General features: G+C 41.1%; 1 protein-coding gene across 10 annotated transcripts in view; it reads right to left on the bottom strand.

Annotated features, from left to right (window-relative positions):
- MAGI2 (membrane associated guanylate kinase, WW and PDZ domain containing 2) overlaps positions 1-25,623 on the bottom strand; it is a 923,418-nt gene that overhangs the window by 569,752 nt on the left and 328,043 nt on the right. The window contains exon 1 of one of the 10 annotated variants that reach the window (XM_056573434.1): positions 21,669-21,687. The exons of the other annotated variants lie outside the window; for them this stretch is intronic. The gene's annotated coding sequence lies outside the window, so the exon portion shown is untranslated. Of the gene's footprint in view, positions 1-21,668; positions 21,688-25,623 lie in introns of those variants that run through there. 10 annotated transcript variants of the gene reach the window in all.

Below are 25,623 nucleotides of genomic sequence, written 5' to 3'. Positions count from 1 at the left end.
TCATTTTCTGGGAAAATTTGTCGAATCGGCTGATTAAAATTTTTCAAAAATTCGCTCCTCTCTAGTCAAAACCTCTGGACGATCAGTCACTCCTATGCAAATCCTGAATTTAGGCCTCAAATGTACATGGTGCTCTCTCACTCCTGAGCCATGTTGTCTGCCCTCAGAGCAATTTACGCCCACATATGTGCTATTTCCGTACTCGGGAGAAATTGCGTTACTTATTTTGGGGGGGATTTTTCTCCTTTTACCTCTTGTGAAAATAAAAAATTAAGGAAAAACCCAGCATGTTAGTGTAAACATTTTTTTGATTACACGAACATGCTGGTGTAGCCCCAATTTTTTTCATTTTCAAAAGTGGTGGAAGGAAAAAAAGCCACCCAAAATTTGTAACACAATTTCTCCTGAATACTGAAATATCCCATATGTGGCCCTAAACTGTTGCCTTGAAATACTACAGGGCTCCGGAGTGCACATTTCAGGCCTTAATTAGTGATTTGCATGAGGGCGGCTGAGGCTATGTTCAGATGGTGGAATGTCCGCAGAGAGAATTTCCATGAGAACATTCCACCGACAGCGGAGCACTGGCAGAACATGCCGGCGCTATGAATGTTGGGAAGTGCACTGTCTCATAGACAGCAATGCACTTCTGTGTGGACTCCACAGAAAGAATAGACATGTCTATGCTTACTGCAGACTCTGGAATTGGTATTTCTGCCACATAAACATCTGCAGCGGAAATACTGCATTGGGGTGCTGGGCCGCAAAAGTTTGCTTGAGGACAAAGTCCTCACTTAAAAAAACGTAAAGTCCATTTCAATGAGGACTGTGGGGTCAATTTGGATTTCTGGGCAGCCAACAAACCTAGAGATCAGTGGCTGATATAGGTAACCCCGCCTGGACCCCAGTCACCTATATGGGGGGGGGGGAATTGTATAGGGTACAGGGTCACTAGTATGGGGGACCTCTACTGTTATTGCCCTCCAGCGCCACCTTCTAGGGGGCTCATCATCACTGGATGATCATGGGGGAGGAGAAAGAAATGTGGGGTCTCTGTGTTGGAGGCAAGCGCATGGCATATGTCTCCTCCACCGAAAAGGCTTTGGGGTATTTATGTTTTATAGGGGGGGGGGGGGGTAAGTGTATAAATGTAGTGTTTTCACTTTATTTCAGTGTGTGGTGTAGTGATTTTTACATTTACTGTAGGCTTTTTTTGCAGTGCATGTTTTGTTTTGTTTTTTCACTTTTTGGGGAGCGTATAAGGTCTGTGCCACCAGCGACTGTTCTGCATTGTGCAGCCAGACCGTAATCCATGTTCAGACTGCACTGATTGCTGAACAGTGAATTATTTTTGATCAGCACTTTTGTTTGGGTGCTTGAGTTTTTTGGGGGCTTTTTTTAAGGTGTTTGTGGTCCGTGCTACCAGCCACTGTTCTGCGCTGTGTGGACGGACTGCAAACTCCCCCCAAAAAAGCAAAAAATTTATAAGTGCCTGTACCCCCAAAAAGTGCTGATCAGAAATGATTCACAGCGCAGTCTGCACATAGGGTACAGTCTGGCTGCACAGTGCAGAATAGTCACTGGTGGCACGGACCGCATACGCCCCCCCCCCCAAAAAAAAAAGTGTAAAAAAACCACTGCACCCCATAAAAAGCTAGGGGCATGCAGCAGACCAGTGATGGCCAAGGTGTGGCCCTCCAGATGTTGCACAACTACAACTCCCAGCATGCCCAGACAGCCGTTAGCTGTTTGGGCATGCTGTGAGTTGTAGTATTCCAACATATGGATGGCCACAGTTTAGAGACCACTACACAGTGGTCTCCAAACTGTGATCCTCCAGATGTTGCAAAACTACAACTTCCAGCATGTCCAGACAGCTAATGCCTGGAAAACTACAACTCCCAACATGCCCAGACAGGCATTGGCTGTCTGGACATGCTGGGAGTTGTAGTTTTCCAACATATGGATGGCCATAGTTTAGAGACCACTACACAGTGGTCTCCAAAACTGTGGTTCTCCAGATGTTGCAAAACTACAACTCCCAGCATGCACAGACTGTCTGGGCATGCTGGGAGTTGCAGTTTTCCAAATTGTAAGGGGGAAGCACTCACCCGCTTACGACATCATCGTCGCCACCGCCGGACTTCCGGACACCCACCACCGGACCTCCGGACACCCGCCGCCAGACCTCCGGACACCCGCCGCTCCTGCCAACGGACCTCCGGACACCTGCCGCTGGACCTCCTAATCCCGCCCCGCACACGATTCCGTCGCACATGCACACCCAATAGCTGATCAGGTTAATCAAATGGGGTCCCGGGGTGTAAGGCGGGAGTGGTCTGATCAGCGCATATTTAATGAATGCCATATATATATATATATATATATTTATATATATATATATATATATGGCGGAATGCGCAAAGGTATCGTGTCATCCGCCATATATACGGCGTTCTGCAGGAAGCAGGAAGTTAAAGGGGTATTCCAGGAAAAAACTTTTTTTTATATATATATCAACTGGCTCCAAAAAGTTAAAAAGATTTGTAAATTACTTCTATTAAAAAAAATATTAATCCTTCCAGTAGTTATCAGCTGCTGAAGTTGAGTTGTTCTTCTCTGTCTGACAACAGTGCTCTCTGCTGACACCTCTGCTTGTCTCAGGAACTGTTCAGAGTAAGAGCAAATCCCCATAGCAAACCTCTAATGCTTTGGACAGTTCCTGAGACAAGCAGAGGTGTCAGCAGAGAGCACTGTTGTCAGAAAGAAAAGAAAAACTCAACTTCAGCAGCTGATAACTATTGGAAGGATTAAGATTTTTTTAATAGAAGTAAAATCTGTTTAACTTTCTGTGATTAGCAAATTTTGAGCAGCCCCAAAAAAATATTGACTGCACATCACATTGTGTTAACAGGGGTTGTGTAACTGACAATGATACAATTTTGGAGGCTTCCAATTCTACGCAGTGAACTTTTCAGTACAAATGACACCTTATCTTTAGTCTGTAGGACCATACGATTATAAGGAGACACAATTTATTTAGGTTTTATTTTATTTTACTACTTTAAAAAAATGATAACTACATGAACCAAAATTAGTATGATTAAAAGTGTTTACTTCTGACCCTTATAACTTTTTTATTTTTCCGTATATAGGGATGTATAGGGCTACATTTTTGCGACATGATCTGAAGTTTTTATCGACACCATTTTTATTTTGATGGCACCTTTTGATCACATTTTATTCATTTTTTTCTAGTATATGAAGTGACAAAAAATACGCATTTCTGGACTTTGGAATTTTTTTATGCTTGCGCCTTTGACCGTGCAGTTTATTAACATTACATTTTAATAGTTCGGACATTTACACATGTGGCAATACCACACATGTTTAGGTTTTATTTTTTTTATTTGAAAAATGGGAAACAGGGGGGGGTTGGGGGGGTGATTTAGGCTAAGTTTCCACTTGGGTTTTTTTCTGACAGTTTTTTTTAAAACTGCCACCGCAGTTTTTGAGCCAAAGTCAGAAGTGGATCCATAAGGGAGGAGAAGTGTAAGTCCTTCCTTTATATTTCCCATTCCCTTTGAATACACTTCTGGCTTTGGCTCAAAAACTGCAGAGTAAAAAAAACAAGTGGAAACATAGCCTTAAACTTTTATTAGGGAAGGGGTTAATGTATTTATTTATTTTTTTACACTTTTTTTTTAGTCCCCATAGAGGAATATAATATGAAATCTTTAGCATACCCTGATCAATACTTCTCCATAGGAGAGCATTGATCAGAGTTATCGGTGCTCCATTGCTTCAGCCTAGCAAAGCTGGGGCACCAATCGGACGGCAGAGAGGAAGGTAAGACACCTCCCCCTGTCCTCCCAGCTGATCAGGATGCCGCGCTTTCTTGTGGCAGTCCGATCCACCCACTGAGCTAGCCGGGAACGGGATAAACCACTAGGCGCTTGGCATTGTGTTCTTACAGCTTTTATCCGAGACTCCAGTGCTGGACATCCCAATTTTTCCCACATTATGAGAATTAATGGTTCACATGGGAGGGTGATTTGTGAAAGGTCGGGACGTCTGATGCTACACTAGTAGTGAAATAGTAGGACAAATCTAAAATTTGTTTGGATTTTCCTTTTCTTCTTTTGATGGATTTGGAGTCAGGTGCTGCTGCTGGTGGTGGGAGAGTGTTAAATTGTTTTTTTTATTTCTTCAGAATAAAAAAAAATTATATATATATATATATATATATATATATATATATGCCTGCATTTATAAAGACTGGTGTTTCATTCACTACTCTTAAACAAGAGTTTGTTGTAGCTGAAATCTATGAAAATAGAATCTAAGCATGCTATTAGTACACAGTAGTCACTGTATTCTGGCTATACATTTAATAAATTGTTAGAGCTCAGCCACTCTCTGTAAATCCCACCCACTTTTCAAGTTACATTTTCTGTAAATACTATACTAATAATATGAAATATATAATAAATAAATTGAATGCCTTACTTTTTTCTTTGTTGAATCTAATTCCCTGGATCTCAATGTGGCAGCGCCCGGCTATCCCTTAGGATAGAGCATTTTGGGGAGGAGTAGCCATCTGCAGTTGTATCACATTTTATTCACATTTTGCACAACTATTTCTAGTGAGTGTTTTCTTTTACAGGAACCTCACCTTTGAGCAATCTGAAAGTTCTACTCAAGGGATCACTTTTTTTGTTGTTGTTTGGCTTTATATATCAAAATGTAGGAATAATGAAGGAAGAGCTCACAAAATCACATCAATATAGCATTCACATCGTACACAGTCTACAGGAGGAACTTTATACATAGGCCATCCATTGGCTTAGCTTAAAGGGGTTGTCCATTGAAAGCAACAAGCTGTGTATTTTGTTAAAAATAAAATAAAGCAACTTACTAATATAATGTGTATGTTCACAATATAAAGTGTATGTTCACAAATGCCAGAAGCCTAGCAAATAAAATGGGGGAGCTTGAGGCCTTGATACTGAAGAAACATATTGATATAGTTGGGGTCACTGAGACATGGCTGGACTCCTCGCATGACTGGGCTGTTAATCTGCAGGGGTTTACATTGTTTCGCAAGGATAGAATGAACAGAAAAGGTGGTGGAGTCTGTCTGTATGTAAGAAGTGGTATGAAAGTCAGTGTGAACGATGCCATAGTGTGTGATGATTCTGAGGAGGTGGAATCACTGTGGGTAGAATTACAAAAGGAGGGAAATACTGAAAAAATAATATTTGGTGTAATCTACAGACCCCCTAATATCACTGAAAAGATAGAAGGTCGGCTTCATAAACAAATAGAGAGGGCTGCCCGGGCAAGTACAGTGATAATAATGGGAGATTTTAACTATTCAGATATAGATTGGGGTCGGGGGCTGGCTAAAACTACAAAGGGGCGACAATTCCTAAATGTATTGCAGGATAATTTTATGGGCCAGTTTGTGGAGGACCCATCAAGAAGTGATGCCTTGTTGGATCTGATCATTTCCAACAACGCAGAGCTGGTTGGTAATGTAACTGTGCGGGAAAACCTTGGTAATAGCGACCACAATATAGTTACTTTTGACTTAAAATGTAGAAAACAAAGACAGACGGGGAAGGCAAAAACATATAACTTTAAAAAGGCAAATTTCCCTGGGCTGAGAGCTGCACTACAGGACATAGACTGGGGGGAGGTGTTCTCAAATACTGATACAGAAGGTAAATGGGACATCTTTAAATCAACTCTAAATAACTATACAGCTAAATATATACCAAAGGGGAACAAATCTAAACGATTAAAACTAAATCCTACATGGCGGACAAATGATGTTAAAAGAGCAATAAACAACCCAAAAATTGCCTTCAAAAAATACAAATCTGATGGGTCAGCGATAACATTTAAACAGTACAAGGAGCTTAATAAAATCTGTAAAAATGTAATAAAAACAGCAAAAATTCTAAATGAGAGACAGGTGGCAAAAGAAAGCAAAGCTAATCCTAAATATTTTTTTTAGATATATAAATACAAAAAAAAACAAGGACAGAGCATGTAGGACCCATTAATAATGATAATGGGGAGGTTGTCACGGGTGATCAAGAGAAGGGGAAGCTACTGAATGGGTTCTTTAGTTCTGTATATACTATGGAAGAAGGAGGAGCTGCCATGGGACAGGTCAGTGCTGGTAACACATCATGTAATGTACTGAACTGGTTTAATGTAGAAATGGTACAAGGTAAGTTAAGTAAAGTAAATGTAAGCAAATCTCCAGGACCGGATGGACTATACCCAAGAGTTCTTAGAGAGGTAAGTTCAGTAATATCTGTACCCTTGTTCATGATATTTAGAGATTCTCTGGTGTCTGGTATTGTGCCAAGGGACTGGCGCAAGGCGAATGGGGTGCCAATCTTCAAGAAGGGCTCTAGGTCTTCGCCAGACAATTATAGACCAGTAAGTTTAACGTGCATTGTGGGTAAATTGTTTGGAAGACTTATATGGGATTACATACAGGAATACATAGGGGATAATTGTATTATAAGTGATAGCCAGCATGGGTTTACTAAGGATAGAAGTTGTCAAACAAATCTAATTTGCTTTTATGAAGAGTAGAAGCCTTGACAGAGGAATGGCTGTGGATATAGTGTTTCTGGATTTTTCTAAAGCGTTTGATACTGTCCCTCATAGACGTCTGACAGGTAAGTTAAGGTCTTTGGGCTTGAAAACTTTAGTTTGTAACTGGATTGAACACTGGCTCATGGATCGTACCCAGAGAGTGGTGGTCAATAATTCGTACTCTGATTGGTCCACGGTTATTAGTGGTGTACCCCAAGGTTCTGTACTGGGCCCGTTGTTTTTTAATTTATTTATCAATTATATAGAGGATGGTATTAAAGGGAACCAATCATCAGATTTTACCCTATATAACGCTTGGTAAAGCGTTATATAGGGTAAAATCTTTGTTTTCTCCATTCCCGGGGGATGCTCCTGCCCCCAGGGATGGTGAAGATATGAAGTTATAAACTAGCCACCGCCGCCGCCGTAAGTAGTCACCTGGGCGGGGAGCTCTTCTCCCCTACTCCCGTTCTTCGACCGGCAGCGACGCCCCCTCCGCTTGATTGATGGGCCGCGTCATTGTTCCGCTCACTGAACAGACGGAGCAGAGCGATGACGCTGCACGTCAATCAAGCGGAGGGGGCGTTGCTCCCAGCCAAAGAACGGGAGTAGGGGAGAAGAGCTCCCCGCCCAGGTGACTACTTACGGCGGCGGCGGTGACTAGTTTATAACTTCATATCTTCACCATCCCTGGGGGCAGGAGCATCCCCCGGGAATGGTGAAAATAAAGATTTTACCCTATATAACACTTTACCAAGAGTTATATAGGGTAAAATCCGATGATTGGTTCCCTTTAACAGCTCTGTTTCTATCTTTGCAGATGACACCAAGCTTTGTAGCACGGTACAGTCTATAGAGGATGTGCATAAATTACAAGATGACTTGGATAGACTAAGTGTCTGGGTATCCACTTGGCAAATGTGGTTTAATGTGGATAAATGTAAAGTTATGCATCTGGGTACTAATAACATGCATGCGTCGTATGTCTTAGGGGGGATTAAACTGGCAGAGTCACTGGTAGAGAAGGATCTGGGTGTACTTGTGGATCACAGACTTCAGAATAGCATGCAATGTCAGGCTGCTGCTTCCAAAGCCAGCAGGATATTGTCATGTATCAAAAGAGGTATGGACTCAAGGGACAGGGACATAATACTCCCCCTTTATAAAGCATTGGTACGGCCTCACCTGGAATATGCTGTTCAGTTTTGGTTGCCTGTCCATAAAAGGGACACTGCGGAGCTGGAAAGGGTGCAGAGACGCGTGACTAAACTAATATGGGGCATGGAACATCTTAGTTATGAGGAGCGATTAAAGGAGTTACAATTGTTTAGTCTTGAGAAGAGATGTTTAAGGGGGGGATATGATAAACGTATATAAGTATATAAATGGCCCATACAAAAAATATGGAGAAAAACTGTTCCAGGTTAAACCCCCCCAAAGGACGAGGGGGCACTCCCTCCGTCTGGAGAAGAAAAGGTTTAGTCTAAAGGGGCGACATGCCTTCTTTACCATAAGAACTGTGAATTTATGGAACAGTCTACCTCAGGAACTGGTCACAGCAGGAACAATTAATAGCTTTAAAACAGGGTTAGATACATTCCTGGAACAAAATAACATTAATGCTTATGCAGAATTATAAAACTACATCCCTTCCCCTTATCCCCTTACACCCTTCCCTTCAATTCCCTGGTTGAACTTGATGGACGTATGTCTTTTTTCAACCATACTAACTATGTAACTATGTAATGTTATTAGCTATACTGCACAGATCTTCCATTATCAGCTGAGCTGTCTGGCTTGTTGCTTCAACATTTCATCACATTCTCTGAAAGCAGTCTGCTCTCATCCTTGCTCCCCCCTCCCTTCCTGTCTGCAGAAAACCAGACCATTGACGTGATAAGGGGAGCTCATATTACTGCTCATTAAATTTTAAGGCAGAAGGAAACTTTTCTCAGATAAATCTGCAGTGTGCCTGTTCTGACTGAAACTAAGAAAAGCTTCCTGCTGTCTTAATATCTTCCCCTTTTTATATCAATGGTCTTGTCCTAAGCCGAAAGACAGAGAGGAGGAAGCAGGGATGGGAGAGAGTGTGATGTGATGGCAGCTTTAAAGTGGAGAGAAGAGCTAATATGGAAAGATCTGTCCACTATAGCTAATAACATTATATTAGTATGTTGCTTTATTATACTTTTTGACACTATGCAAAGGTTGTTACTTTTGCTGGACAATGTCTCAGCAAAAGGCAAGAACATACAAAAGGCAAGAACAAATAAAAATGGCCCTAATTCTTTGACAACTTCCCCACCCTTCACTTGCAAACAATACTGTCTCTGAAGAGAGTCTTGAATAGGCCATTTTATATACCGTATATTATTTATATACTATATGCAAACATATATACAATTTACACATATCTCCCTTTAACATTGTTATTTACCCTTAACATTTATCATTATGGAATAGATTGTCATAAAATATAATGAAAAAAATAACTTCTCATCTTCACTTCAGGCACTAAAAGAATTATACCAGAATCTTTTTCATTAGCAATAAGAAGGGGAACAAAAAGTGTTGTCTAGTCACATAGAATAGTTCTATAATGCTTCTACAGCAATTTCTCATATTTCTATTGTATCCCTACAATAAACAATTAACTACTGGTTTAGTCTTTCATGAAATCTAAAATTGTATCAACATGAAAACCCTCACAACTTTTCCATTTTACAATGAAAGTCGCCTCCATAATGCCGAGTATGAATTCAATTAGTTTTCTAGCTTTACACAAGAGTCTTGGTAGAGAATGCTCTAAAATAAAACTAGCATTCTTCCTAGCAGTGTTTAAATATTTATAATCACATAATGAGAGTCAGAAGGGTGAATAGTCAGTGTGATACGCTATGTTAGGGAAATGTAATTTAGTTCTATCTTACATATGCTACAATGACATTTTTTAATTATAGCATTACATTTGGCACTTACAATTAATTATATGTGCTTAAAATACAGTGTGTGGTATCCAAGATATATAGTTCCAGGCTCAATCCATATAATCTAGAATTATGACCTTTAATCATGGAAAATTCACTCATTTAAAATGAATTTATTTAGCATCTTGGAAGTTTATGGGTATACAAGAGAGGTTACATGATATGCCATAAATGTCTGACACCTGGTGTACGTCCTCTGGAAACCCACTGATTTTGAGAAAGTGGGTTCCTAACATTGTTAGCAGTGGTTGCATAAAGGAAGAGACAAATCTGAAAACATCATGAATTAATAAAGGTAGCTGGAATAACCAATTCTAATGATCACCAGTGTATTATACGTAAAGGGATTATCCCCAATAAGCTGATTTTAGTACTTACCTATCAGACAGTAATGGACATGCTTAGATTTGTGCTTGCCTTGGGGCTAAATGGCTGTGTTGTTAGTCCACCATAACGCAGATTTTTTTTATTTGTGAAATTACTATTTCCTGTTGGAGTTCCTTCCCTCAAATAACAAGTTCCAGGATCCCTTGTTTGTGTGAGTTCACTTTTCTCCCTCTCACACATCAGCCACCCCAAACATTGAAACACATCTGTGAAAATTCCCTGCAGCCCTGTGGAGAATGATCTTCCCCCCACACCCAGTAGTCGCTCCACCCATTGAAGCAGACAGGCTCCCTTTAAATCCCTGAAAAGTGATGTAATGTCTTGGGACCCACTGCAACCTGGGAAAACCTGAGATGACACTTATTTTGTATGCTGTTAAAAATATACATCAGGGCAAAGATCACACACGAATTGCGGTACCAGCCATCAAACACAGGTACATACACTATATTATAAATTTCACTAACTTTACAGCCCCTGTAGCATAGGCAAAAAAAAAATCCTAGAATACTCCTTTAACGTGTTGGGGAAGGAGGGTGCACAGGTACGCCCTCACGTCCTGGTACTTAATTTTGTATTTCCGATAACCACAGCTCGCCGGGCGGTGATCGGACCGGGATGACTGCTGACATCTATCAGCAAGCATCCCGTGCAAATGCCTGGGGGGTCCTGAGACCCCCACCCCCTTTTCGACGATCGCCACAAATCGCCGGTCAACTCAATTCAATTTGCAGCGATTCTTGGCCAATCGCTTCACTGGTGATCTGATCGCCCGGAAAATAAGAGTGATCAGAGCTGTCACACAGACAGCTCCGACCATTCTAAAGGATAGGAGCGAGGTGGCAGGGGTGCCACCTCCTCCTATCCCCTGCCATTGGTCGATCAGGACTGACCGACCAATGGCAGTTGGGGGCGGGGAGGTTAAAGTAAATTTTCCCCGCTCTGCCCACCTATCGAAGTCCGGGCAGAGCAGGGGGGACATGGCCGGTGGCTTACTGGCGGCATGGGAGCAGTGGTGGTGGCGATGGCATGGGAGCGGCGGTGGCAGCAACAGGAGGCATGCTTGAAAGTGCGGACCGTACATGCTGGGAGTTGTAGTTTTGCAACAGCTGGAGGCACACGGGTTGCATTCACTGAGCTAGAGGCTGTTTCCTAACTCATTGTGCCTACAGCTGTTGCAAAACTACAATTCCCAGCATGTATGGTCTGTCAGTGCATGCTAGGAGTTGTAGTTTTGCACCAGCTGAAGGTTTGGGGCGCCCTCCCCCCCATGTGAATGTACAGAGTACATTCATACGGGCGGGGGTTTACAGTGGGTTTCCTTCTTCAAGTTTGAGCTGCAGCAAATTTTCCACCGCAGCTCAAACTCCCAGCGGAAAACTCACTGTGCGAATGTACCCTAAAAACACTACACTACACTAACACATAATAAAGGGTAAAACACTACATACACATATACACCCCCTTACACGTCCCCCCCCCAATAAATATGAAAAATGTCTCATGTGGCAGTGCTTCCTAAATGGAGCCTTCAGCTGTTGCAAAACAACAACTCCCAGTATTGCTGGACAGCCATTGACTGTCCTGGCATGCTGGGAGTCTTGCAACAGCTGGAGGCACCCTGTTTGGGAAACACTGCTGTAGGGTTTTGATAGAGACAAGCCCCATCCTTGTATCCGGGTCTACCCCTATTGCAAATTCCTAACTTAGGCCTCAAATGCGCATGGCGCTCTCTCACTTGTCGTATTTCAAGGCAACAGTTAAGGGCCACATATGGGGTATTTCCGTACTCAAGAGAAATTGCGTTACAAATTTTGGGGGGCTTTTTCTCCTTTTACCCCTTATAAAAAGGTAAAGTTGGGGGCTACACCAGCAAGTTAGTTTTAAAAAATGTACACTAACATGCTGGTCTTGTCCTATACTTTTCATTTTCACAAGAGGTAAAAGGAGAAAAAGGCCCCACAAAATGTCTAATGCAATTTCTCCTGAGTATGGAAATACCCCATATGTGGACGTAAAATGCTCTGTGGATGAACTACATGGCTCAGGAGTGAGAGAGCGCCATGTACATTTGAGGCCTAAATTGGTTGCACAGAGGTTGCTGATCGTTACAGCGGGTATGACATAAACGCAAAAAAACCCCACCCACATGTGACCCCATTTTGGAAACTACACCCCTCACGGAATGTAATAAGGGTAACAGTGAGCATTTACGCCCCACAGGTGTCTGACAGATTTTTTGAACAGTCGTCCGTAATAATGATAAAAATTTAATTTTTCATTTGCACAGCCTACTGTTCCAAAGATCTGTCAAATGCCAGTGGGTTGTAAATGCTCACTACACCCCTTATTAAATTCTGTGGGGGTGTAGTTTCCAAAATGTCACATGTGGGGGGTCCACTGTTCTGGCACCATGGGGGCTTTGTAAATGCATATGGCCCCCAACTTCCATTCCAACCAAATTCTCTCTCCAAAAACCCAATGGTGCTCCTCCTCTTCTGAGCATTGTAGTTAACCCGCAGAGCACTTTACATCCACATATGGGGTATTTTCATACTCAAAAGATATGTGGTTACAAATTTTGGGGGGCTTTTTTTTCCTATTATCCCTTGTGAAAATGAAAAATTTGGAGTAACACCAGCATTTTACTGAAAATGTTTTTATTTTTACATCCAAATTTAACAAAGGTTCATCAATCACCTGTGGGGTGTTAAGGCTCACTGTACCCCTTGCCATGTTCCTTGAGGGGTATAGTTTCCAAAATATTATGCCATGTGTTTTATTTTTACTGTTCTGGCATCATGGGGGCTTCCTAAATACGACATGCCCCCCCAAAACCATTTCAGCTAAATTCGCTCTCCAAAAGCCCAATGTCGCTCCTTCCCTTCTGAGCCCTCTAGTGAGGTATTTCCTTACTCGAGAGAAAGGGGGTTACAAATTTTGGGGGGCATTTTCTTCTATTACCCCTTGTGAAAAGGAAAAGTTTGGGGTAACACCAGCATTTTAGTGTTAAAAATCAAATTTTTCATTTTCATGTCACACTTTAACTAAAGTTCGCCAATCACCTGTGGGGTGTTAGGGCTCACTATACCCCTTGCTACGTTCCTTGAGGGGTGTAGTTTCCAAAATATTATGCCATGTGTTTTTTTTTTTTGTTTTTTTTTACTGTTCTGGCATCATGCAGGCTTCCTAAATGGGACATACCCCCCAAAAACCATTTCAGCAAAAATTGCTCTCCAAAATGCCATTGTCGCTCCTTCCCTTACTCGAGAAAAAATTAATTACAAGTTTTGGGGGGCCTTTTTACCTTTTACCCCTTGTAAAAATGAAAAAACATGGGGCTTCAATAAAATTTTAGTGTAAAAAATGGAGATTTAGATTTTTCTCCTCCATTTTGCTGCTATTTCTGTGAAACACCTAAAGGGTTAACACAATTTTTGAATATTTGAGGGGTGCAGTTTTCATAATGGGGTCCATTATAGGGGATTTCCAACAGAAAGACCCTCAAATTCACTTCTAAACTTAACCTGTCTCTGAAAAATTCTGATTTATAAATTTTTGGGAAAAATTGGAAAATTGCTGCTATACTTTGAAGCCCTCTGAGGTCTTCAAAAAGTAAAAACATGTCAACTTTATGATGCCAACATAAAGAAGACATATTGTATATGTGAATAAATATGTAATTTATTTGACATGTCCCTTTTTCTTACAAGCAGAGTGCTTCAAAGTTAGAAAAATGCAAAAAAAATTCCTGAAATTTTGGAATTTTTCATCAAGACGTAAATTAACCATTAACATAAAGTAGAATATGTCACAAAAGAACTATCTCGGAATCAAATTTACAAATAAAAGTATCTCAAAGTTATTAATACATAAAGTGATAGAGGTCAGATTTGTAAAAAATGCTCCCATCCTTAGGGTTATAATGGGCTCTGTCCCCAAGGGGCTAAAGGGGTTGCCCTGAGAATTATATATATTGCTAAACATGCTCAGGGTTGGATATAAAATGTATTCACTTGCTGCCGATGCAGTTCCAACTGTGCCATTCCTCAATGCTCAGCATTTCCTGCTCACCTCTAAGTGACCTGCTCCAGCCAGTGATTGCATGTTTTTGCTTTATTTTTACACTGAGCATGGTTAAAAATAGACAAATCCTTTAAGAGTAGAAATGAATATACTACATGGAAACAAGAGTTTATTTAGGTGTCACTATCTGTGCACCTGGTCTACTGTATATATTTGGAGGCTGACTTGTTTCTATAAATGACTCTCAAGGAACCAAGCATTGGAACCTCACTGTAATCCTGCTACTTCAAGCTGCAGCATTCACAAGAAACCAATATTTTCCAGTACTGGTATAAGTATTCTTATAGTATCTGTTTAATATGTGACCTGTTTTAAGTTATAATATACAACAGCCCATAATAGAGCTTAACCCCGGGTTTACAGAAGGAAAACTCCTGGTTTGTGGGGTACAAACCCCTAATCCTAAGCCCTCCTGTCTAAATGTAACTAATATTAAAACATTACTTATCTTTGTATGTGTAACCCCTTCCCGCCCCAGGACGTATGCATATGTCCCAGTTTCTAGCTAGGTAGCACAACTGGACGTATGCATACATCCTAGCGATCTCTTGCTCATCACGATAAACTGCAAGAGATCGCTGGTGCGACCCAGCTGTCAATCACAGCTGCTGAGACCGGGATTGTGCCAGTCTCGGCAGCATTAACCCCATAGATGCCGTGATCAGTCCTGATCACGGAATCTATGGGGTTGACAGGAGGAGCGGGCAACCCCTGTCCACCAATGGCGATCCTGCAATGCGATCGTGGGATCCCATTGGTTTCCATGGCAGCAGGAGGCTAGCTGATGGCCTCCTGTCTGCCATAGGCTGGATAGCACAGGTTGCATGTCAGTGTACACTGACAGTTATACTGTGCTGCAGTACAGACATAATGCAGCATTGTATAACAGGTAAAAAGTGAAAAGTTAAACAATAAAAATGTTTTAAATAATTAATAAAGTATAAAAAAAATACCCCTTTCCCAATAAAACCATATATTATCACCTCCCCCCCCCCAAAAAAAACAAAAAAAACGCCCAAACCTATACATAATAGGTATTGCCACGACCACAATGACTTGTAAATAAATTGATAATTGTATCTATCCTGCAAAGTGAAAACCATTCAAAAAACCACAACAAAAAAATGCTAATTTTGGACTAAAACGTGGAATAAAAAAGATCAAAAGGTAGCATGAATCACAAAAATGGTATCAGTAAAAAGTACAGCTTGTCCCACAAAAAATAAGCCCTCACACAATGGCGTTGGATGAAAAATAAAAAAAAGTATGGCTGTTAGAACATGACAACACAAAAAGGGAAAAAAAGGATTTTGTTGAGAAAAGGGAAAAGAACATAAAGCTATATAAATTGGGTATCGCCATAGTTGTACCCACCCACAGAATATAAATAACATCATTTTTACCCTACAGTGAATTCCATAAAAATTAATTTTTAAAAAAGCCAGAAATTTTCATATTTTACACAATATTTTGGAGTTTTTCCACAAAAAATGGTGTCCTTAAGGTGTTAAAACAGTTAGGGTTTTAAAAAAGAAATGTGTGTTAAAAATTCAGCTTGCAGTCTACCTGTATGTTTACCTTATATACAGCCGAGGGTCCAAATAACACGGAAAATGAATTAACCCTTTGCCTCCCTTAAATTCTCAAAAGCAAAGGGTTAATTTGTATTTATCATCAGCAAGTCCATATAGTGTCGTGTTCTGAAGACGCTTGTTATTTTGAGAGTAAGATACACATACAGGTGGACTGCAAGCTGTCTTTTTAAAACACATGTCTTTTGGAACCATAATTGTTTTAAAACAGTAATGAATTGATATTTAATATATAATTACATTGCAAGTAGAGGGGTTTAGAATCAGAGGTTTTGTATCCTGCGATCCAGGAGTTTTCCTTTTGGGTTTGGATTTTTTTGTCTTCAGTTATTCACATATTTTGCAGTTGGCTAATTTTACTTACTGAAAAGGTAATTGCGAATTTTGCCTGGGGTCCTAAGTGCAGCAAGGCTTACCAGAACGTTAAATAGATAATGTTGTTGTCAAGGAAAGGGAAATTGTTAAAAAGGTCAATGGCACACCACTGTTCACATTCGCTTTTTTCTGTGAGATCATACCGAAAATTGGTCATTGTAAGTGAAGGAGAAAGTCAATGACACAACTGGTAAATGCCAATGTAGCAGCATTTTACAAGACATTGCTGCCTAGTACATGATTTCTCTCTGATACAGTACGGCTTCCTCCTCACCAGTTGTGTGAATTCTGTGCATCAGATCATTACAACCGGCCTTTCATATCACTAAGCATTTGTTAGTTGAAGAAAGTCTAACTTTAAAGGGGTACTACCGTGCTGACAAATTATCCTCTATCTAAAGGATAGGGGATAAGTTGCCTGATCACGCGGGGTCCCGCCTCTGGGGTCCCCCGCAATCTCGCACGCAGCACCCCGCTCTCATCAGGCCCAGGAGCGAACATCTGCTCCGGGTCTGATGACGGGGCCAGGGATCATGATGTCACAGCTCCGCACCGTGTGATGTCACGCTCTGCCCCTCAATGCAAGTCTATGGCAGGGGATGAGACAACTGTCTCGCCCCCTGCCATAGACTTACATTGAGGGGGCGGAGCGTGACGTCACATGGGGGTGGAGCCATGACATCACGATACTCCAGCTCTGTGATCGGCAGTCATCAGACCCGGAGCGATGTTCACTCCGGGGCCTGATGAGAGCAGGGTGCTGCGTGTGAGATCGCGGGGGTCTCAAACGGCGGGACCCCGTGCGATCAGGCAACTTATCCCGTATCCTTTAGATAGGGGATACATCATCAGCATGGTAGTACCCCTTTATAGCAAATACTTTAAAGCAATAGTCTCCAAACTGTGGATCTCCAAGTGGTGCAAAACTACAACTCCTAGGATGTTGGGAGTTGTAGTTTTACAGCAGCCGCAGGACCACATTTTGGGGCCACTGCATTAAATGGTACCTGTCATTAGTAATAAAAATGTATATATTATAGATTAGCCTATTTGAATTATCTTTCTAATATACTTCTTAATAAAAATGTGTAACTTTATGTGTTAAGTTAACCCAATTACAGTTTAACTACCATGGGTCCTCCTTCTGGTCCTGCCTGCAGTCCTGCTTGCAGGTTGTCTCTTGTAGCAGCCTGGCAGAGACAAAAGTCAGGAAATGCATGTGGGACCTCAACACAGTGTATAGAGTGTACAGTAGAGTTCAGAGTGCTGAGGGAGGGTGTGCGGCCTTAGCCAATCACAACTCATCTCACACTATGCTGCTCTCGGCTGTGTATAGCAGAATGATATAAGAAGTTCTCCCCTGTGTGGCTTCAGATGATGTCACGCCTGCTGTGAAATCCCCTTCACAGTCTGTGGAGCTGACTGAGACTGAGCAGAAGATACAAAACAATATAAAGGTAAAAAATTATAAAAATAAAGACAGGTGGTGGTTTATTATGATGGGGGGAGTGAAATGGGAGGATTATAGAATTTATCAAGATCATGAGAGGTACTTTGACTAAAGAAATAGTAGTAAAATAGAAAATAATGCAAAGTACATCAGATGTCACAGCTCACGCTAGATACTTTTTCTTCCTCATAGCTAAGGCACATTGTTTTTTACCAAAATGAAGAATACCATTAATTAGGATACCTTTGGTGCCCCCTTTTCTACACACATTTGGAAACTGTCTTAGGCTTGTGTACACAGCACAAACGAATCCATTCATTTTAAAAACAAGCTGGTATGCACATTATAAGGAATGACCAAAATATACTATTGTCAATATGGGGAAAAAAAACTACACCTGCTTCTCTGTTCATATTATCGTCGTAAAATGTATAAAAATCAAAGGTAAAAACCAATGCAGATAATCACCAAAACTTGGCAAGGGCAAACATTTAGTTAGATTACCAAATTGACCTTTATTTGGCTAATCCGTGCAATCTATAACACATCAGTAAGCTACTTTATGAAAGGACATCCGCCATTACAGTTTTAGAAGTGGAAAAATGAAAAAAATTTCCAAAACAACTATACAGGTAAAAGTCTTCACAGATGAGGCATGAACCGTGTTGTGGTTGCAATACATTTCAGTGAACGTTTATAAAGCAGAAAATAGAAAACCAGAAAGTTTCAATAGTGGGAAGATTAATCCAAGTATCTAAAAAATAAACCACAACAAGCCCATATGTTTACAATTGATAAACCAAGACCTCCATTGATAGAAAACAACACATTAAAATGTGAAAAGTCCATTATATTCCTTTAAAATGCATCTATCACCTCAGTATAGAATTTACAGTTTCCCACAAATGCTCTTTTATACTGTACTGGTTGTAAAAAATGGGTGTATCTAATAGCTGTCTACTCAAGTCAATTGAAATGTTGGTGCTACGTGTTTGAAAGTTATATTCACATTACTGGCAGTTATAGGTTTAATGTTAACAAAGGAGCTTACATCATTATAGGCAACCTACACACACACATATATATATATATATATATATATATATATATATATATATATATATATATATTGTCTGTTTTCACACTTTAAAGCCAATATCTCTTGTTTGTTAGCAAAGCTTTTCCTTCCCAACCATACGTTCCCGCTATCCATAAAATGGCAGAGATGGAGGGGCATGTAACCTTTATGTAAACACGCTTTACATACTGCTAGTTTCATAGATGTCTACAATTCTAGAGTCACATGCAAAGGTCCTAAATGTCCAGAAAAGTAGTGCAATAGGTTGCAATGGACATTGACGATGGATGTTTCTGATCCCATGCTCTTCTATCTCTTGCTATTTTGTGGATGGAAGCACTTTGTGTTTGGGGGAGATTGGTTTTTATAACAAGGGTATGTCGCTTTATACAGTGAAAAATTTTGCAATCTTATCCCCTAACCTTTGGATAGGGGATAAGATGTTTGATCGCGGGCATCCCACCACTGGGGACCATCGCAATTTCCCCATAAGGACTAAGCCCATTTTCACCTTAAGGACTCAAAACATTCTTCGTTTTTGCACTTTCGTTTTTTCCTCATCGCCTTCTAAAATTATAATGCGTAAAATTTTGCACCTGCAGACCCATATAAGGGCTTTTTTTGTGTCACCAATTGTACTTTGTAATGACATTACTTATTTTATAACATAATGTGCGGTGAAACAAAAAAAATTATTTGCGGGATGAAATGAACTCCATTTTGCTAATTTTTAGGGCTTACGTTTCTACACAGTGCACTTTTCGGTAAAAATGAAACATTATCTTTATTCTGTAAGTCCATATGGTTACAGGGATATCGTCAGAAAATGTCTGACCCCTATCACTTTTTTATTTTTCCACATACAGGGCTATATGAGGGCTCATTTTTTTTGCACCATAGTCTGTAGTTTTTATTGGTAACATTTTTGTTTTGATGGGACTTATTGACCACTTTTTATTAATATTTTTATGGTATATGAAGAGACCAAAAATTCACAATTTTGGACTTTGGTATTTTTATTCATGTACACCATTGACCTAACCTATAGCTAACCTTATACAGTATTTTAATACTTCGGACATTTACGCATGTGGCGGTACCACATATGGTTATTTTATTTTTTTATTACATTATTTTATTTAAAAAATAGGAAAAGGGGGGTGTATTCTCTTTTTTTAACACTTTTTTTTTTTATCCCCCACAGGGGGCTATACCATGCAATATACTGATTGCATACACTGATTACTGCTTTGTCATAGCATAGGACTGGTCAGTGTTTTCGGCCTCTGCCTGCTAAGGAGACATGGAGCAGTAGATCGCCGATCAGATGACGAGGAGGCAGTAGATTAGCCTCCTGTAGTCTAGTAAGCTTATCAGGACATCTCGATCGTGTCGCAATAGTCCCGATCAGCTCCTTTGAGCTGCTGGGATAATTTTAATTTCACTTTAGACACCACAATCAACTTTAGTTGCGGCGTCTAAAGGGTTAATGCAAGGCATTGGCCCGATTGACCCACAGGGTTTAACCCATTCTCCGCTCATGAGAACAGTTTAAACCCCGATAGCGGGACTCAGGATGTACAGGTACGCCCTAAGTCCTTACGAACCAGTACATCAGGGCCCTGTGTCCTTAAAGGGGTACTCCGGCGCTAAGACATCTTATCCCCTATCTTGCATGCAGCACCCCGTTAGAATCAGTCCCCGGAGCAAGTTCACTCCGTGTCTGATTACTGGCGATCAAGGGGGCCAGAGCATTGTGACTTCACGGCCCCGCCCCCGTGTGACATCACGCTCCACCCCCTGAATGCAAGCCTATGGGAGGGGGAGTGACAGCTGACAGGGGGCAAGCAGGGCTCTGTACACTGAGGACAAGCAGGGTTCTATAGACTGGGGACAAGCAGGGCTCTGTGCACTGAGGACAAGCAGGGCTCTGTACACTGAGGACAAGCAGGGCTCTGCACACTGAGGACAAGCAGGGCTCAGTACACTGAAGACAAGCAGGGCTCTGTGCACTGAGGACAAGCAGGGCTCTGTACACTGAGGACAAGCAGGGCTCTGTGCACTGAGGACAAGCAGTGCTCTGTGCACTGAGGACAAGCAGGCTCTGTACACTGAGGACAAGCAGGGCTCTGTACACCGAGGACAAGCAGGCTCTGTACACTGAGGACAAGCAGGGCTCTTTACACCGAGGACAAGCAAGGCTCTGTACACTGAGGACAAGCAGGGCTCTGTACACTGAGGACAGGCAGGGCTCTGTACACTGAGGACAAGCAGGGCTCTATACACTGAGGACAAGTAGGGCTCTGTATACTGAGGACAAGCAGGGCTCTTTGCATTGAGGACAAGCAGGGCTCTGTGCACTGAGGACAAGCAGAGCTCTGTACACTGAGGACAAGCAGGGCTCTGTGCAGTGAGGACAAGCAGGGCTCTATACACTGAGTACAAGTAGGGCTCTGTGTACTGAGGACAAGCAGGGCTCTTTGCATTGAGGACAAGCAGGGCTCTGTGCACTGAGTACAAGCACAGCTCTGTACACTGAGGACAAGCAGGGCTCTGTGCAGTGAGGACAAGCAGGGTTCTGTGCAGTGAGGACAAGCAGGGCTCTGTGCAGTGAGAACAAGCAGGGCTCTGTGCAGTGGGAAAAAGCAGGTCTCTGTGCAGTGAGGACAAGCAGGGCTCTATGCAGGGCTCTATGCAATGAGGCTCTGGAACACACTCCCGGCTGACACATCAGGATGATTGACAAGCCAGGCCCCAGCACAAAACCCTGCTTTTCCTGCCCTCACTTCCTGTATTTGGTCTCCAGATAGAGACACACAGGCAATAGCTGCACGGACAGCATTTTTTCACCCAAAAATATACTATAAATTATACTATCAATTACAAATATACATATAATAGTATTATCTACATCATATCAAAAGTTTTTCTTAACAACAGGTACACTTTAAGTAGGCCAAAAAGACTGAACATTTACACAGATATCACTATGTTTACATGGTTTGTTTTTAAAATTATTCACAAGTGTAGCAGTAATTTTTTATGAAGCTGTCTTTTGCGTTATTTATAGAGCATTTACAGGAACAGCATCTTACCTGCCTGCTACATCTCATTTCGGCATGCCATTGTTAAGTACTCTGCTTCTATGATTTGCTGTTAAGTTCTAATTTGGATTTGTGCCATTTCAAGTGTTCCAAAAAGCTTTCCTAGTGATTAAATAAATAGAGCTATAAAAGAAGTGCTGTTGATGTTTCATGACCCACAATCTTCACAAATCTAGATATTTCCGGTACGGATCGTACAGAAGAATTAATCTTGACCTTGGATGAGACAGCATGTTAATTGTTATTATCACACAGAAGAAGGGGGCATTGCTCCCTGTTCAGTGTAATAAACATGTAAGCAGCACCAAAACAGGGTAACTAATAAAACATGCACACTACTGCAGATAGTTGTCTAAAAGTTTTACTACGTGAAGTTTTTGTCAGATTTAGGGTATATTAGATGTATTTGTTATTGATATTTCTATGCAGAACATCCTCATTATTAAATGGCCACTGTTGTTTGGAAATTCTTTTGACATGTCCTAGCAACATGTCAAAAGTTTGGATCCGGGGGGGGGGGGTTGAGCATTTAGACCACCACCCAGTGTTTGCACTCAGTGATTCAGACAAACTTACACTGTAAGTCTATGAGCGTGTACAGACTTCTCCCGGCTCATTCTCCTGACTGAGGAGGTCTGAACACTCAGATTCCTGCCGATTAAAACTTTTGACATGTCGCAGGAACATGTCAAAAGTTTTTCCAAATGATAGGTACTCTTTAAGGCTGTGTTCACATGCTAAAGTCCAATGAAGGTCAAAGAGTTTAATCAAAACAAAACATGCATAGTAGCTATTCACAATGGTAATTTTCTGACATTAGTATCAAAAGCTGTAGGATTTGGCGATGGCAAAGATTTTCATCTGTAGAGGAAATGGTGGGAAAACATGCATTTCCACAGCAGAGAATCTGCAGAAAGTGTAGCTTCACCTTTAGGTTAAAGGGGTACTCCACCCCTAGACATCTTATCCCCTATCCAATCCCTTCTGCACACAGCATTCGTTAAGAGCTTTGTGTGCAGCGCCGGAGGCTGCTGACGTCATGGACACGCCCCGCTTGTGACGTTATGGCCACACTCCCTCAAAGCAAGTCAATGGGAGGGGGCGTGACGGCTGACACGCCCCCTCCCATAGACTTGCATTGAGGGGGCGTGACCGTGACATCACAAGCGGGGCGTGTTCATGAGTCATGAGCCTCCAACTCGCATCGCCGGTCATCTGCAAAGTTTGCTCCATGCACAGGATGTCTAGGGTGCCGCAGCCGAGATGGTGGCGGGACCCCCACGATCAGACATCTTATCCTCTATGCTTTGGATAGGGCAGAAGATTTCTAGTGGCAGAGTACCCCTTTAAGGTAGAATTTCACTCTGTAAATACAAAAGTTATAAAACTAAGTAAATGTATCACAAAGATCTTGTAGTATATAGTTTTCAATTTTTAGTTTTATTATTTCATGTAATATTTTTGGGACTTTTTATTACCACATTTACAAACAGAAATAGAAAGTTGATGATAATAATACAGGTGACTTCCCAAATAAATATTCATGGTGTTAACCATTGACATGCTTCATGGTTTTCAATAGAAGACATCCTTTGAGGTAAGTGGCAAAATTGTGTCTACAGTATGTGCCACTGAGAGAATCTAGAAAGAGCAGAGTTAAAATCCCACTATTAACAAGATGGATAGCAAGCTTTCAAAATACATTAAAACTTTACAAATGATATTCGTCATTGATTCTACAAAGTGAAAATCACTTTTATTTGCTGCAAATGCCAAGTCTGTTGAATCGAATCAAGTTGACTAACTTTACTCTTGATAAACTCATTTTTTGTTATTGAAGTAAAGATATTTAATATTTTAAATGTAAAATGGCCTTTGTCTTATAATACGGTAGCAAATTACTATATTATTGTTGTTCCAGACTCATTTCATATGGTGCTTGCAGTAAATATAAATGTTGCAGTCTTTACTGACTATGGAATTTAACAAGTTACAAAATATAAAGCAGAGCGTGACAGCTGAATGTGTTCCCCATTGTTTACCATGTACATCCTAGCTGTCATTTTAGGTGGAAAAATGATTTTGCTAGAAGTTAATATAAATAGATGATAGTTGGTTCATAAATCTTATCCACTATATGGTTCTGTTCACATTAATGGTCCAAATCTACACCCCAAACCTCTTGGTATGGAACATTGCATCCACATGGTAAACCCCCTAAAGTGTATATGGTTGTGTTGGAACTGCCTAGGTGGTATCATTTCTAAAAATAAATTATTTTGGTTATATGCCATTTAGCAACAATGGAAAGAAAAAGTTTATCAGCTCACCCGGTTGTCTCCAAGGTATATGGAACGTGGCACAATACACCTAGACCAGCGGGAGCTTCGGATAATCTCTGAGGCCAAGTCCTAAGGTGAGGCAATCAGGAAGGAGAAAAGGAAGTTCCGGCTCCCAAGGCTGGGTAAAAAATCCAAGTTTATTTCTTCATGTTAAAATCCAGTGCATGAGCAAGAATAAAAGCATAGAAGAGGTAACACAACACAAAACGCACCGATGCGTTTTGACTTAACGCTAAGTCTTAATCATTTTTTTAAGATTCAAGATTAAGACTTAGCGTTAAGTCGAAACGCGTCGATGCGTTTTGTGTTGTGTTACCTCTTCTATGCTTTTATTCTTGCTCATGCACTGGATTTTAACATGAAGAAATAAACTTGGATTTTTTACCCAGCCTTGGGAGCCGGAACTTCCTTTTCTCCTTCCTGATATGCCATTTAGCACATAGATATAGTCGAATCACATCACAATCCTGCATGTGATGATAGAAAAAAAGCAGAAAAATAGATTTTGCAATGATGCCTTCATTTCAATTTCAATAAACTTCTCATGGAAGGCAATTCCTGCTTTACAGTCATCAAAACAAAGTAACTGCAATTTATATAAAAAAAAGTTATGGTGTTTTATCTTGCTGCTCATAGATTCAGCTTTTGGCTTATATTGTTTTTGCCATTTATTTCATGGATAATAAAGAAAAAATATTACAGCCAACAAAAACCGTATCAATAGTGTTTCATCCATTGAATAACTATCGAATAAATGCTAGTCTGGATTTGTACTCAGTGCTTTGCTTTTTAAGACACCAAAATGTATATTTATAATCTGCAATGTCCTGTTTCTCTCGCAATGTTTTCCCTAAAATGTTTCAAACTCTATAGCAGAATACAACATCAAAATGGCTAACAAAACAGGGCTTGTTAGCTAAAGCCATGAGTTGGTCCAAAATACAAAAAAGTGCAAATCTTTCTGTAATAGTGTGTCAATTCCATTACTGGTTTTTGGCTAAAAATACTGACTAACTTTGTTTCCATAAAATTAAAAGTAAACTGAGTCTAAGGGTCTTAGTGATTTGAAAACATTTGGATATACAGTGGTCCCTCAACATACGATGGTAATCTGTTCCAAACGGATCATTGTTTGTTGAAACCATCGCATGTTGAGGGATCTGTGCAATGTAAAGTATAGGACAGTGGTCTATAACCTGCGGACCTCCAGATGTTGCAAAACTACAACACCCAGCATGCCCGGACAGCCGTTGGCTGTCCGGGCATGCTGGGGGTTGTAGTTTTGCAACATCTGGAGGTCCGCAGGTTGAAGACCACTTTTAGAGGAAGTTGTGCTCACCTGTCCCCGCCGCTCCGGACCGTCACCGCTCGTCATCGCTGCCCTGGATGTCGCCTTCCATCGCTGTCGTCGTGTCCCCGAGGTGTCCCCGACGCTTCGGCAAGGCCTCTGCTTCCCCGGCATCCTCTCTCTCCATTGCCGCCATCACGTCGCTACGCACGACGCTCCTATTGGATGACGGGACGGTGTGCGCAGCGATGTGATGATGTCGATGGAGAGCGCCGACAATGCAAAGGATCCCAAAAAGGACGCGCCGGAGCCCCGA

The sequence above is a fragment of the Hyla sarda genome, chromosome 4, assembly GCF_029499605.1.
Source record: "Hyla sarda isolate aHylSar1 chromosome 4, aHylSar1.hap1, whole genome shotgun sequence".
NCBI lineage: Eukaryota > Metazoa > Chordata > Amphibia > Anura > Hylidae > Hyla > Hyla sarda.
Note: the sequence above shows the minus strand (reverse complement) of the source record. Positions and strands in the feature narration are given on the sequence as shown.